Here is a 12,869-nt window from a genome sequence, read left to right on the forward strand (position 1 = left end):
CTGCAGGCCGCCAGCACTGAGTTCACTACAGGCTACAGTGCCGTGGGCACTGGGTTCACTTGTGGGTTCACTGGAGGGTGCAGTGCTGTGGCAGTGAGTTCACTGGAGGCTGCAGTGGGGTTGAACTGGGTTCACTGCAGGCTGCAGTCCCCCGGGCACTGGGTTCACTGCAGGATGCAGTTCCGCGGACACTTTTTTCACTGGAGGGTGCGGGTCCGAGGGCACTGGGCTCACTGGAGGCTCCAGTGCCGCGAGCACTGGGCTCACAGGAGGCTGCAGTGGGGCGGGCATTGGGCTCACTGATGGCGGCTGTTCTGCATGAACTGGGATCACTGGATGTTGCAGTGCCGAAGGCTCTGGGTATACTGGAGGCTCCAGTGCCACCGACACTGGGCTCACTGGAGGCTCCAGTTTCGCAGGCACAAGGCCCACAGGAGGCTTCAGTAATGCGGGCACTGTGGTCACTTGAGGCTGCAGTGCCGTGGAAACTGGCCTCAATGGAGGCTGCATTACCGCAGGCACTGGGCAAACTGGTTGCTCCAGTCGCTTGCACTTGGCTCACTGGAGGGTCCAGTGCCATGGGCAATGGGCTCACTGGAGTCTGCAGTGTTGCGGGCACTGGGTTCCCTGGAGGCCGCAGTGATGCGGTCACTGGGCTCTCATGAGGCTGCAGTGCTGTGGAGACTGGGCTCACTGGCGGCTACAGTGATGTGAGCACTGGGCCGACTGTAGGCTGCAGTGGCGCGGGCACTGGGTTCACTGGAGGCTCCAGTGCCGCATGCACTGGGCTCATTGGAGGATGCAGTGCCGTGGGCAGTGGCCTCACTGGAGGCTACAGTGCCGCGGGCACTGGGCTCCCTGGCAGCTGCAATGCTGAGGGCACTGGTTTCACTGGAGGGTGCAGTGCTGCGGTCACTGAGTTCACTGGGGGCTCCAGTGTCGCAGGTACCACGTTCACTGGATGCTGCAGTGCCTGGGTCACTGGGTTCACAGTAGGCTCCTGTGCTGTGGGCTCCTGTGCATGTGGGCATGCAGTGCCGGGATCACTGGGTTCACTGCAGGCTGCAGTGCCGGGATCACTGGGTTCACTGAGGCTGCAGTGCCACGGGCACTGGGTTCACCGGAGGATGCTGTTCTGCGGGCACTGGGTTCACCAGAGACTCCAGTGCTTTGGGCATGTGTTCATGGGAGGCTGCAGTGCCACGGGTACTGGGTTCACTGGAGGCTGCAGTGCTGCGGGCACTGTGTTCACTGGAAGCTGCAGTGCCTCGGGCACTGAGTTCACTGGGGGCTGCAGTGCCGCTGGCAGTTCACTGGAGCTGGAGTGCAGTGGGCATTTGAGCACTGGTCGTTCCAGTGCCATGGTCCCTGAGTGCCCGAACACTCGGGCACTGGAGCCTGGGGGTTGCTGCTTGGGATTTTGTGTCTCCATCTCTCACTGTCTTTCCCCGGGAGGCTCTCTGGTTTGAGCACAGACCTGGAGGCTGCATGGGATTCTGTGTCTCCCTCTTCCTCTGTCCTTCCCAGGAGTTTCTGTGCTGAGACCAAAGAGCCTGGAGGGTGCTTGGAATTCTGTGTCTCCTCTCTCTGTCCTTCTCCTCCAGTTCCTTCACGCACTGGGAAATAGGACTTCAGTCACTGGGAGTGACGACTGCAGTCATTAGAAGTAACTGCAGACATTGAGTGTGTCTTTGACTTCAGTCACTGGGAGTGACTATGACATCAGTCACTGGGAGTGACTTCAGGAGTGACTTCAGTTAGTGGGAGTGACTTCGGGAGTCTTCCGTCAGTGGGATGACTTCGAGAGGGCCTTCCATCACTGTGTGTGACTTCACGAGGGACTTCCGTCACTGGGAGTGACTTCAGTCATTGGGGGTGACTGACTTCAGTCACTGGGCATGCCCTCAGGCCTTGGGCATGCCTGTGCCCTTCAGGCAGTCTTCTAGCCTTCAGGCACAGGGTGAGAATTCAGGCATGGGGCAAGCCCTCAGGCATGGGGCCTGCCTTCAGGCAATGGGCGTGCCTTCAGGCACTGGGCGGGGCTTCATGCATGGGGCAAGGCTTCAGGCACGGGGCTTTCCTTCAGGCATGGGCCTTGCCTGCAGGCAAGGGGCTTGAGTACCGGCACCTGGAGCTGTTTCAGGCAAGAGGCATGCCTTCAGGCACAGGGAGTGGCTTCAGGCACAGGGAGTGGCTTCAGGCACAGGGAGCGGCTTCAGGCACAGGGAGAGGCTTCAGGCACGGGGCGCACCTTCAACCATGGAGCTTGTCTTCAGGCCCTGGGAGCACCTTCAGGTACAGTGAGCGGCTTCATGCACAGGGCGCAACTTCGGAAACGGGGAGACTCTGTGTTCTTCAGGCACAAGGCACGCCATTAGGCACTGTGCTCACCATCAGGCAAAGGGTGCACTCAGGCAAGCAGTGCGTTGTCGCCCATGGGGTGCTCTCTCAGAGAGTGCCTGTGCCTTTCAGGCAAAGGGAGTGCTTTCAGGAACGGCGAGTGCCAACAGGCATGGTGAGTGGTTTCAGCAACTGGAGGATCTGTGCTGGGAGCACTGGGGCCTGGAGGCTCTGTGCTTCGAGTATGGAGCCTGAAGGCTGCTTGGAATTCTGCGTCTCCCTCTCTCTCTGTCCTTTCCCTGCAGTTCCTTCAGGCACTGGGAGTGCTGCCTTCAGGGACTGGCAATGATGACTTCAGGCACTGGGATTGACAACTTCAGTCACTGGGAGTGACGACTGCAGTCACTAGGAGTAACTGCAGACACTGAGTGTGACTTTGACTTCAGTCACTGAGAGTGACTGTGACATGAGTCACTGGGAATGACTTTGACTTCAGTCCCTGGGAGTGACGTCAGGAGTGACTTCAGTCACTGGGAGTGACTTCTGGAGTGACTTCCGTCAGTGGGAATGACTTCTACAGGGACTTCCTTCACTGTGTGTGACTTCACGAGGGGCTTCCGTCACCGGGTGGGAATTCGCGAGGGACTACCATCACTGGGAGAGACTTCAGTCATTGGGGGTGACTGACTTCAGTCACTGGGCTTGCACTCAGGCACTGTGCATGCCTGTGCCCTTCAGGCAGGGGGCTAGCCTTCAGGCACAGGGTGAGAATTCAGGCATGGGGCAAGCCCTCAGGCATGGGGCCTGCCTTCAGGCAATGGGCGTGCCTTCAGGCACTGGGCGGGGCTTCATGCATGGGGCAAGGCTTCAGGCACGGGGCTTTCCTTCAGGCATGGGCCTTGCCTGCGGGCAAGGGGCTTGAGTACAGGCACCTGGAGCTGTTTCAGGCAAGAGGCATGCCTTCATGAACACGGGTGACTTCAGGCACATGGAGCGTTTTCAAGCACGGGGCGCATCTTCAACCATGGAGTTTGTCTTCAGGCACTGGGAGCATCTTCAGGTACAGTGAGAGGCTTCATGCACAGGGTGAGACTTCAGGCATGGGGAGCCTCTGTGCTCTTCAGGCACAGGTCGCTCCCTTAGCCACTGGGCTCGCCCTCAGGCACAGGGTGCACTCAGGCAAGGGGTGCGCGGTCACCCATGGGTGCGCCCTCAGAGAGTGCTTGTGCCTTTCAGGCAAAGGGAGTGCCTTCAGGAACGGTGAATGCCTTCAGGCATGGTGAGTGGCTTCAGGAACTGGAGGCTCTGTGCTGGGAGCACCGGGGCCTGGAGCCTCGGTGCTGGGAGCACAGAGCCTGGAGGGGCTGGAAGGGATTCTGTGTCTCCCTCTGTCTCTGTCCTTCCCTGGGAGTTTCCGTGCTGAGACCACAGAGCCTGGAGGCTGCTTGGAATTCTGTGTCTCGCTCTCTCTGTCCTTCCCCTGTGATTTCTTCAGGCACTGGGAGTGCCAACTTCAGGCACTGGCAGTGAAGACTTCAGGCACTGGTAGTAACCACTGCAGTCACTAGGAGTAACTTCAGACACTGTGTGTGACTTTGACTTCAGTCGCTGTGAGTGACTATGACATCAGCCACTGTGAGTGGCTTTGACTTCAGTCCCTGGGAGTGACTTCAGTCCCTGGGAATGACTTCGGGAGTGACTTCTGTCACTGGGAGAGGGACTTCCAGAGGGACTTCCGTCACTGGGAGTGAATTCGCGAATGACTTCTGTCACTGGGAGTGACATCGGGAGTGACTTCTGTCACAGGGAGTGACTTCAGGAGAGACTTCCCTCACTGGGAGTGACATAGTGAGTGATTTCCATCACTGGGCATGACTTCGGGAGAGGCTTCCATCACTTGGAATGACTTTGGGAGTAACTTCCTTCACTGGGAGTGACTTTGACTTCAGTCACTGGGAGTGACTTTGGGAGTGACTTCATGCACTGGGCATGACTCAGTCATTGGGGGTGACAGACTTCAGTCACTGGGCATGCCCTCAGGCACTGGGCATGCCTTGCCATTCAGGCATAGAGCAAGCCTTCAGGCATGGTGCGTGCCTTCAGACAAGGGGTGTGCCTTCAGGCACTAGGCGGGGCTTCATGCATGGGTCTTGTCTTCAGGCACTTGGAGCCCCTTCAGGTACAGTGAGCAGCTTCATGCACAGGGCGCGACTTCAGGCAAGGGGAGTTCTGTGCTCTTCAGGCACAGGGCGTGCCATCAGGCACTGGGCTCGCCATCAGGCACAGGGCGCCCTCAGCCCGGTGTGCGCCGTCAGGCATGGGGCGCGCCTTCAGGGAATGCCTGTGCCCTTGAGTCAAGTGGAGTGTTTTCTGGCATGGGGCTTGCCTTCAGGCATGTGGAGCATCTTCAGGCATGGGGTGCGGCTTCAGGCACAGAGAGCTCCTGTGCCATTCAGGTAAGGGGAGCACATGTGCCTTTCAACAAGGGATGCCCCATCATGCACAGGATGCTCATTGAGACTCACAGCATGCCCTCAGGCATGGGGTGCACCCTCAGTACCTCTGCCTTTCAGGCAAAGGGAGTGCCTTCAGGCATGGTGAGTGGCTTCAGGAAGTGGAGCTGTGCAGGGAGCACAGGGCCTGGAGGCTTCATGAGATTCTGTCTCCCTCTCTCTCTGTCCTTCCCCGGGAGGCTCTGTGCTGAGACCACAGAGCCTGGAGGCTGTTTGGAATTCTGTGTCTCCTTTTCTCTGTGTCCTTCCCCTGCAGTTCCTTCAGGCACTGGGAGTGACGACTGCAGTCACTAGGAGTAACTGCAGACACTGAGTGTGACTTTGACTTCAGTCACTGTGAGTGACTATGACATCAGTCACAGGGAGTGACTTTGACTTCAGTCACTTGTCGTGACGTCAGGAGTGACTTCAGTCACTAGGAGTGACTTCGGGAGTGACTTCTGTCACAGGGAGTGACTTCAAGAGGGACTACCTTCACTGGGTGTGACTTGGCAAGGGACTTCGGTTTCTGGGAGTGACTTTGCCAGTGACTTCCATCACAGGGAGTGACTTTGTGAGAGACTTCCCTCTCTGGGAGTGACTTTGGGAGTCACTTTATTTACTGGGAGTGACTTTGACTTTAGTCACTGGGAGTGACTTTGGGAGTGTCTTCACTCACTGGGCAAGACCTCAGTCATTGGGAGTGACTGACTTCAATCCTTGGACATGTCCACAGTGCCCTCCAGGCAGGGGGCTAGCCTTCAGGCACAGGGTGAGAATTCAGGCATGGGGCAAGCCTTCAGGCATGGGGCAAGCCTTCAGGCATGGAGCGTGCCTTCAGGCAAGGGTGTGCCTTCAGGCACTGGGCGGGGCTTCATGCATGGGGCAAGGCTTCAGGCACAGGGCTTGCCTTCAGGCAAGGGGCTTGAGTACAGGCACGTGGAGCTGTTTCAGGCAAGAGGCATGCCTTCAGGAACAGGGAGCAGCTTCAGGCACAGGGAGCTTCTTTAGGCACGTGGCACACCTTCAACCATGGGGCTTGTCATCAGGCACTGGGAGCACCTTTAGGTACAGGGAGCAGCTTCATGCACAGGGCGCAACTTAAGGCACAGGGGGAGTCTGTGCTACAGGCACGGGGCGCCCTCTGGCGAGGGGTGCTCTGTCAGGCATGGTATGCGCCTTCAGGGAGTGCCTGTGCCTTTCATTCAAGGGGAGCGCCTTCAGGCATGGAACATGCCTTCAGGCACAGGGTGTGCCTTCAGGCACTGGGAGAGGCATGATGCATGGGCGCTGCTTCAGTCAATGGGCTTGCTGTCAGGCAGTGGGCTTGCCTACAGGCATACAGAGCTCTATCAGGCATGGGTCGTGTCTTCTGGAACAGGGAGTGGCTTCAGGCACAGGGAGCATCTTCAGGCAAGGGGTGCACCTTCAGCCATGGGGCTTGTCTTCAGGTACTGGGAGCGCCTTCAGGCACAGGGAGCAGCTTCATGCAAGGGGCGCGCCTTCAGGCAAGGGGAGCATCTGTGCTCTTCAGGCATGGGGCACGCAGTCAGGCATGGGGCGAACCATTAGGCATAGGGAGTGGCTTCAGGCATGGTGCATGGCTTCAGGCATGGGGCGCAGCTTCAGGCAAGAGGAGGTCCTGTGCCATTCAGGCAAGGGGAGCGCCTGTGACACTCAGGCACGGAATGCCCCATCCTGCGCAGGGAGCTCAGTCAGACTCAGGGCATGCCTTCAGGCATGGGGTATGCCTTTAGAGAGTGCTGGTGCCTTTCAGGCAAGGGGAGTGCCTTCAGACAAGGGGAGTGCCTTCAGGCATTGGAGGCTCTGTTCTGTGAGCACAGAGCCTGGGGGTTCTGTGCTGGGAGTACAGAGCATGGAGGGGCTTCTTGGGATTCTATGTCTCCCTCTCTGTCCTTCCCCAGGAGGCTCTGTGGTGAGAGCACAGAGCCTGGCGCCTGCTTGGGGTTCTGTGTCTCCCTCTCACTCTGTCCTTCCCCTGGAGTGTCTTCACGCACTGGGAGTGCCAATTTCAGGCACTGGGAGTGATGACTGCAGTCCCTGTGAGTGGAGACTCCATTCACTGGGAGTAACTGCAGACACTTAGAGTGACTTTGACTTCAGTCTCTGGGAGTGACTATGACATCAGTCACTGGGAATGACTTTGACTTCAGTCACTTGGAATGACTTCAGGAGCAACTTCAGTCACTGGGAGTGACTTCGGGCGTGACTTCAGTCACTGGGAATGACTTCGAGAGGGACTTCCCTCATTGGGAGTGACTTCGGGCATGACATTTGTCACTGGGAGTGATATCTGGAGTGACATCGGTCACTGGCAGTCACTTATTGAGTGACTTTCATCACTGGGAGTGACTTCGGGAGAGACTTCCATCACTGGGAGTGATTTTGGGATGACTTCCTTCACTGGGAGTGACTTTGTCTTCAGTCACTGGGAGTGACTTTGACTTCATTCCCTGGGATTGACTTTGGGAGTGACTTCATTCACTGGGCATGACTTCAGACATTGGGAGTGACTGACTTCAGGCACTGGGTATGCCCTCAGGCACTGGGCATGGCTAACCCTTCAGGCAAGGGGCGAGCCTTCTGGCATGGGTGGAGACTTCAGGCAAGGGCGAGCCTTCAGGCAAGGGCGAGCCTGAAGGCATTGGACCTGCCTTCAGGCATGGGACATGGCTTCATGCTCCGGGCATGGCTTTAGGCAAGGGGCTTGCCTTCAGGTAAGGGGATTGTCTTTAGGCATGGGGCATGCCTTCAGGCACAGGGAGCGGCTTCAGGCAAGGGGCTTGCCTTCAGGTACTGGGAGCATCTGTGCCCTTCAGGACACTTTCCATGGAAAGTAATACTGCACCACTTCTGTCCCCACATGTGTGTGGTCATATCAGATTTAGGAATTTTGTCCTCATTGAGAGAGAGAGAGAGAGAGAGAGAGAGAGAGAGAGAGAGAGGGAGAGAGAGAGAGAGAGAGAGAGTCTTAGCTAGTGTTTGGGTTTGGGCCAGGGACTTAGATAGGGCTGAATGGACAGGAGACCCGTGATCACCCTGGAAGGCTGAAGTGAGGGCCCATGCACTAATGCGTGTAAGGTTTAGGATTATGGTAAGAGTTGGTGTGAACTTTAGGTTGAGGGGTATGGTGCGGGTCAAGGTTACTGTTAGGTTTAGGTCCCAGGAGGTTCTAGGCATTGAACCCCTAGCAGTGCAGTGGTCTCCACATAGGGTTGAATGGAGACTGCATGAAAGCCTCTAGTTCAGGCTTCGTCTTTCCATGCCAGAGCCAGCCTCCCGTGTGTGCCACTCTTCAGTTGGGCCTCAGCACCCTCCCTGTGCAACTCCATGCCGGCAGTGGAATTGACATGATGATGTTCCAATTCCATACCGAATAATACTTCAGGGGTCTGGGCCCTATGGGCGTGGTGTTCTCAGAATTAGGAACTCTATCCCCATTGGGAGAGAGCCATCGCTAAGGTTAGGGTATGTTCCAGCGCCATAAGCACGGCTGAAGCGACACCAGTCCGTTGAGCTACATAGGGGGCTGAATAGGGCACATGCACAGTTGCAGGTCAGATGTAGGGTTACGGTTAGAGTTGGTGAGGTGGGTGTGTATAGTTATGTTCATTGTTATAGTTCTGTTCATAGTTATGTTCATGGTGAGGTTGGTGTGTATAGTTATGTTCATTATTGGGTTTGGGGTTAAGTCCTAGGTGGCTCCTAGCGATAAGCCAACAGCAATGCAGTGAGCTTCCCGGAGGGCTCAGTGGAGGGCATATTGCAGGTTGTCCGTCATGCTTAGTCTTTGTTTGCCAGGGCAAGCCTCCATCGTGGGCCATTCTTTGAGCCTCAGTAAAACCACTTCTGCAGCAACATCTGGGCTTTGGATATTACATGGTGATATTCCACATTCCACGCCGAGTAATACTCCTCCTCCTCTGGACTCCATGTGTGTGGTATCCTCAGACTAAAGAATTGGGTCACCATCAGGAGAGAGCCTTAGTTTGAGTTAGGGTTTGCTTCAAGGCCATAAGCATGCTGAAGCAACACTACTCATGTTATCTACATGGGGTGTTGGCTGAGGGACCATGCGCATGTGAGGGCTGGTGTAGGATTAGCGTTAGAGTTGGAGTGAGGTTTAGGTTGAGGAGTACTGTGAGGGTCACGGTCAGGGTTAGGGTCCAGGAGGCCCTAGGTGCTGAAACCCAAGCAGTGCAGTGATCTCCCTGGAGGGCTGAGGGAGGTCGCATTGGAGGGTGCCGGCCAGGCTTAGTCTTTAGGGGCTAGGGCCAGCCTTGGATATGGACCACACTTTGGTTGGGCCTCAGCCACCCCCTTGTGCAGCTCCCTCTGGGCTTTGGCAATTACCTGGTCATGTTCCACGTTCCATGCCGAGGAATCCGGCTCCTTTTCTGAACCCCACATGTGTGGTTTGCACAGAAGTAAGTATTGGGTCACCATCGGGAGACAGCCTAAAATGGAGTTCGGGTTCGGTCCAGGGACGTAAGCAGGGCTGAAGCGACAGCAGTCCCGTGATCTCCCTGGAGGGCTGAAGTGAGGGTCCCTGCGAGGGTGCGGGTCAGTTGTAGGTTATGTTTAGGGGTGATGTTTAGGTTGAGGTGTACTTTGAAGGTCATGGTTATTGTTAGGTCTCATGAGGCTCTAGGTGCAACAACCCCAGGAAGGATATGGTCTCCAAGAGGGGCTGAGTGGATCCCACATGGGATTGTGCTGATCAGGCTTTGTCTTTGAGTGCCCGATCAAGCCTCCTGTGTGAGTCACTCTTCAGTTGGGCCTCAGGAACCCCCTTGTGCAGCTACTTGTGGGTAATGGAAATGACACGATTATGCTCCAAGATGCATGCCGAGGAATCCTGCAAAGCTTTGGGCCCCATGTGTGTGGTCTCTCAGAGTTAGGCATTGGATCCCCATCGGGATTCAGCCACAACTAGGGTTAGGGTTCGGTCCAGGGAGGTAAGCAAGGCCGAAGCAACAGCAATCCCGTTACCTTCATGGAGGTTTCAATGAGGGCCCATGCGCGGGTGAGGGTCTGGTGTAGGGTGTCAGGTGAAGCCTTAGAGCTGGGGTGAGGTTGAGGTTGAGGAGTATGTTGATGGTCACGTTTACGGTTTGGGTTAGATTCCAGGAGGTACGAGGTGCTGTACCCCAAGGAGTCCAGTGGTCTCACTGGAGGAATCAGTGGAGGGCAAATGGTAGGTTGCCCTCAGGCTTAGTCTTTGGGTGCCGAAGCCAGCATCAGTTGTGGGGCAATCTTCGGATGGGCCTCAGCAAACCCTTTGTGCAGCTTCCTCTGGGCTTTGGAAATTACCTGTCGATGTTCCACGTTCCATGCGAGTAACGCTGCAGTGCTTCTGGGCCCCATATGCGTGGTGACTGAGACTTAGGAATTTGTTCCTCAATGAGAGAGAGTCATTACTAGGGTTAGGTATCGGCCCAGGGATGTCGATAGGGCCAAATCCACATGAGTCCGTGATCGTTCTGGAGGACTCCATAGGGCCCATGCTTGGGTGCGGGTCACGTGTAGGGTTAGCGTTAGAGTTGGTGTGAAGTTTAGGTTGAGGTGTATGGTGAGGGTCAAGTTTAGTGTTAGGGTTAGGTCCCAGGAGGTTCCAGGCAATGAATACCTAGCAGTGCAGTGGTCTCCACAGAGGGCTGAGTGGAAGCTGCATGCAAGTCTACAGTTCAGACTAATTCTTTGCATGCCAGGGCAGCATCCTATGTGTGACACTCTTCAGTTGGGTCTCAGCAACCTCTTTGTTCAGCTCCATCCCAGCAGTGCAAATGAAATGATGATGTTCCAATTCCATCCTGAAGTATACTGCAGGGGTTTGGACCCTATGTGCATGGTGTTCTCAGAGTTAGGAACTGTATCCCCATTGGGGGGAGCCATAGCTAGGGTCAGGATTCGGTCCAGGGACATAAGCAGGGCGAGGTGACACCAGTCCCATTATCTACATGGAGGGCTGTATGAGAGCCCATGCAGGGGAGCAGGTCAGGTGTAGCATTACCTTTAGAGTTGGGGTGAGGTTGAGGATGATGTGTATGGTTCTGGTCAATATAATGGTTAGGTTTTGTCCCAGGTCCCCCAGACGCTGAAGCACCAGCAGTGCTGGTCTTCCTGCTGGGTTCAGTGGTGAGCACATGGGAGGGTGTAGGTCATGCTTAGTCTTTGAAAGCCAGTGTGAGCCTCCTTTGCGGGCCACACTTTGGTTGAGCCTCAGGAACTGCTTCTGAAGCAACATCTGGGCTTTGGATATTACATGGTGATATTCCATGTTCCATGCCGAGGAATCCGCCTCTTCTTCTGGAAGGGAGGTATCCTCAGACTTAAGAATCGGGTCACCATCTGGAGAGAGCTTTAGATAGAGTTCGATTTCAGACCAGGGCCATAAGGGGGGCCACAGCTACCCCATTCCACTTACCTCCATGGGGTGATGAATGATAGCCAGTGTGCAGGTGAGGGTCAGTTGTAGGGTTAGCGTTAGTGTAGGAATGAGTTTGAGGTTCAGAGTATGGTGAGGGTCACGGTTAGTGTTAGGGTTATTGCCCAAGTAATTCCAGGCGGTGAATCCCTAGCATCGCAGTGGTCTCCACAGAAGGCTGAGTGGTGGCTGCATGGGAGCCTTCAGTTCAGACTTATTCTTTGTGCTTCAAGGCCAGCCTCTTGTGTGTGCCACTATTCATTGGGTCTCAGTAGCCTCCTGGGGCAGCTCCACCCCAGCAGTGGAAACGAAATGATGATGTTCCACTTCCATACCGAATAATACTGTAGGGGTTTTGACCTATATGCATGGTGTTTCAGAATTAGGACCTGGATATCCATTGGGAGAGAACCACGGATAGGGTGAGGTTCTGTCCAGGGACATAAGCAGGGCTGAAGAGACACCGGTCCCGCTATCTCCATAAGGGCCTGTATGAGGGCCAATGCACGGGTGAGGGTCAGGTGTAGGGTTAGCATTAGGGTTGGGCTGAGGTATAGGTTGAGTAGTATGGGGAGGGTCACGGTTGGGGTTAGGGCTAGGTTCCAGGAGGCCCAAGTTGCCGAATCCATGGCAGTGCAGTTGTTTCCCTTGGGGACCCAGAGGAGGGTGCATGGGAGGGTGCCGGTCATGCTTATTCTTTGGGTGCCAAGGCCAGCCTCTTGTGTGGGCCACTCTTCAGTTGGTTCTCAGCAACCCCCTTGTGCAGGTCCCTCTGGGCTTTGGAAATGGCATGGTGTTGTTCCCCGTTCCATGCCAAGTAAGCCTGCACCGCATCTGGGGTACATGTGCGTGGTTTTCTCCGAGTTAGGAATTGGGTCCCCATCGGGAATGAGCCATAGCTAGGGCAAGGGTTTGATCCAGGGAAGGGATGTAAGCAAGGCCGAAGGAACAACAATTCTTTACCTCCATGAGGGCTGAATGAGGGCTCATGCACGGATGCGGGTCACGTGTAGGGTTAGCGTTAGACTTAGGGTGAGGTTCCGATTGAGGAGTATGGAGTGGGTCATGATTAGGGTGAGGGATAGCTCCAAGGAGTCCCCAGGTGATGAACCCCATGCAGTGCAGTGGTCTCCTGGGATGGCTCAGTGGAGGGCACACGGGAGGGTTCTGGTCAGGCTTAGTCTTTGGTTACCAGTGCCAGCCTTGCATGTGGGCCACTTTTGGGCCTCAGCAAGCACTTTGGCACCTCCCTCTGGTATTTGGACATGACATGGTGGTGGTCCATGCTCCATGTGGAGTAATCCTGCACCGCTTCTGGGCCACAGGTGCGTGATATTCTCTGCATTAGGAATTGGATCCCCATCGGGATAGAGAAATAGCTAGGGTTAGAGTTAGATCCAGGGACAAAAGCAAGGCCAAAGCAACAACAATCTATTTATCTCCAGTGAGTATGAATGAGGGCCATGTGCGGTAGCTGGTCAGGTGTAGGGTTAGTGTTAGAATTGGGGTGAGGTTTAGGTTGAGGAATACAGCGAGGATCATGGTTAGGGTTAGGGGTAGGTTCCAGGAGGCGCTTAAGTGCAGAAACC

This window comes from Prionailurus viverrinus, unplaced genomic scaffold, assembly GCF_022837055.1.
Source record: "Prionailurus viverrinus isolate Anna unplaced genomic scaffold, UM_Priviv_1.0 scaffold_58, whole genome shotgun sequence".
Lineage (NCBI taxonomy): Eukaryota > Metazoa > Chordata > Mammalia > Carnivora > Felidae > Prionailurus > Prionailurus viverrinus.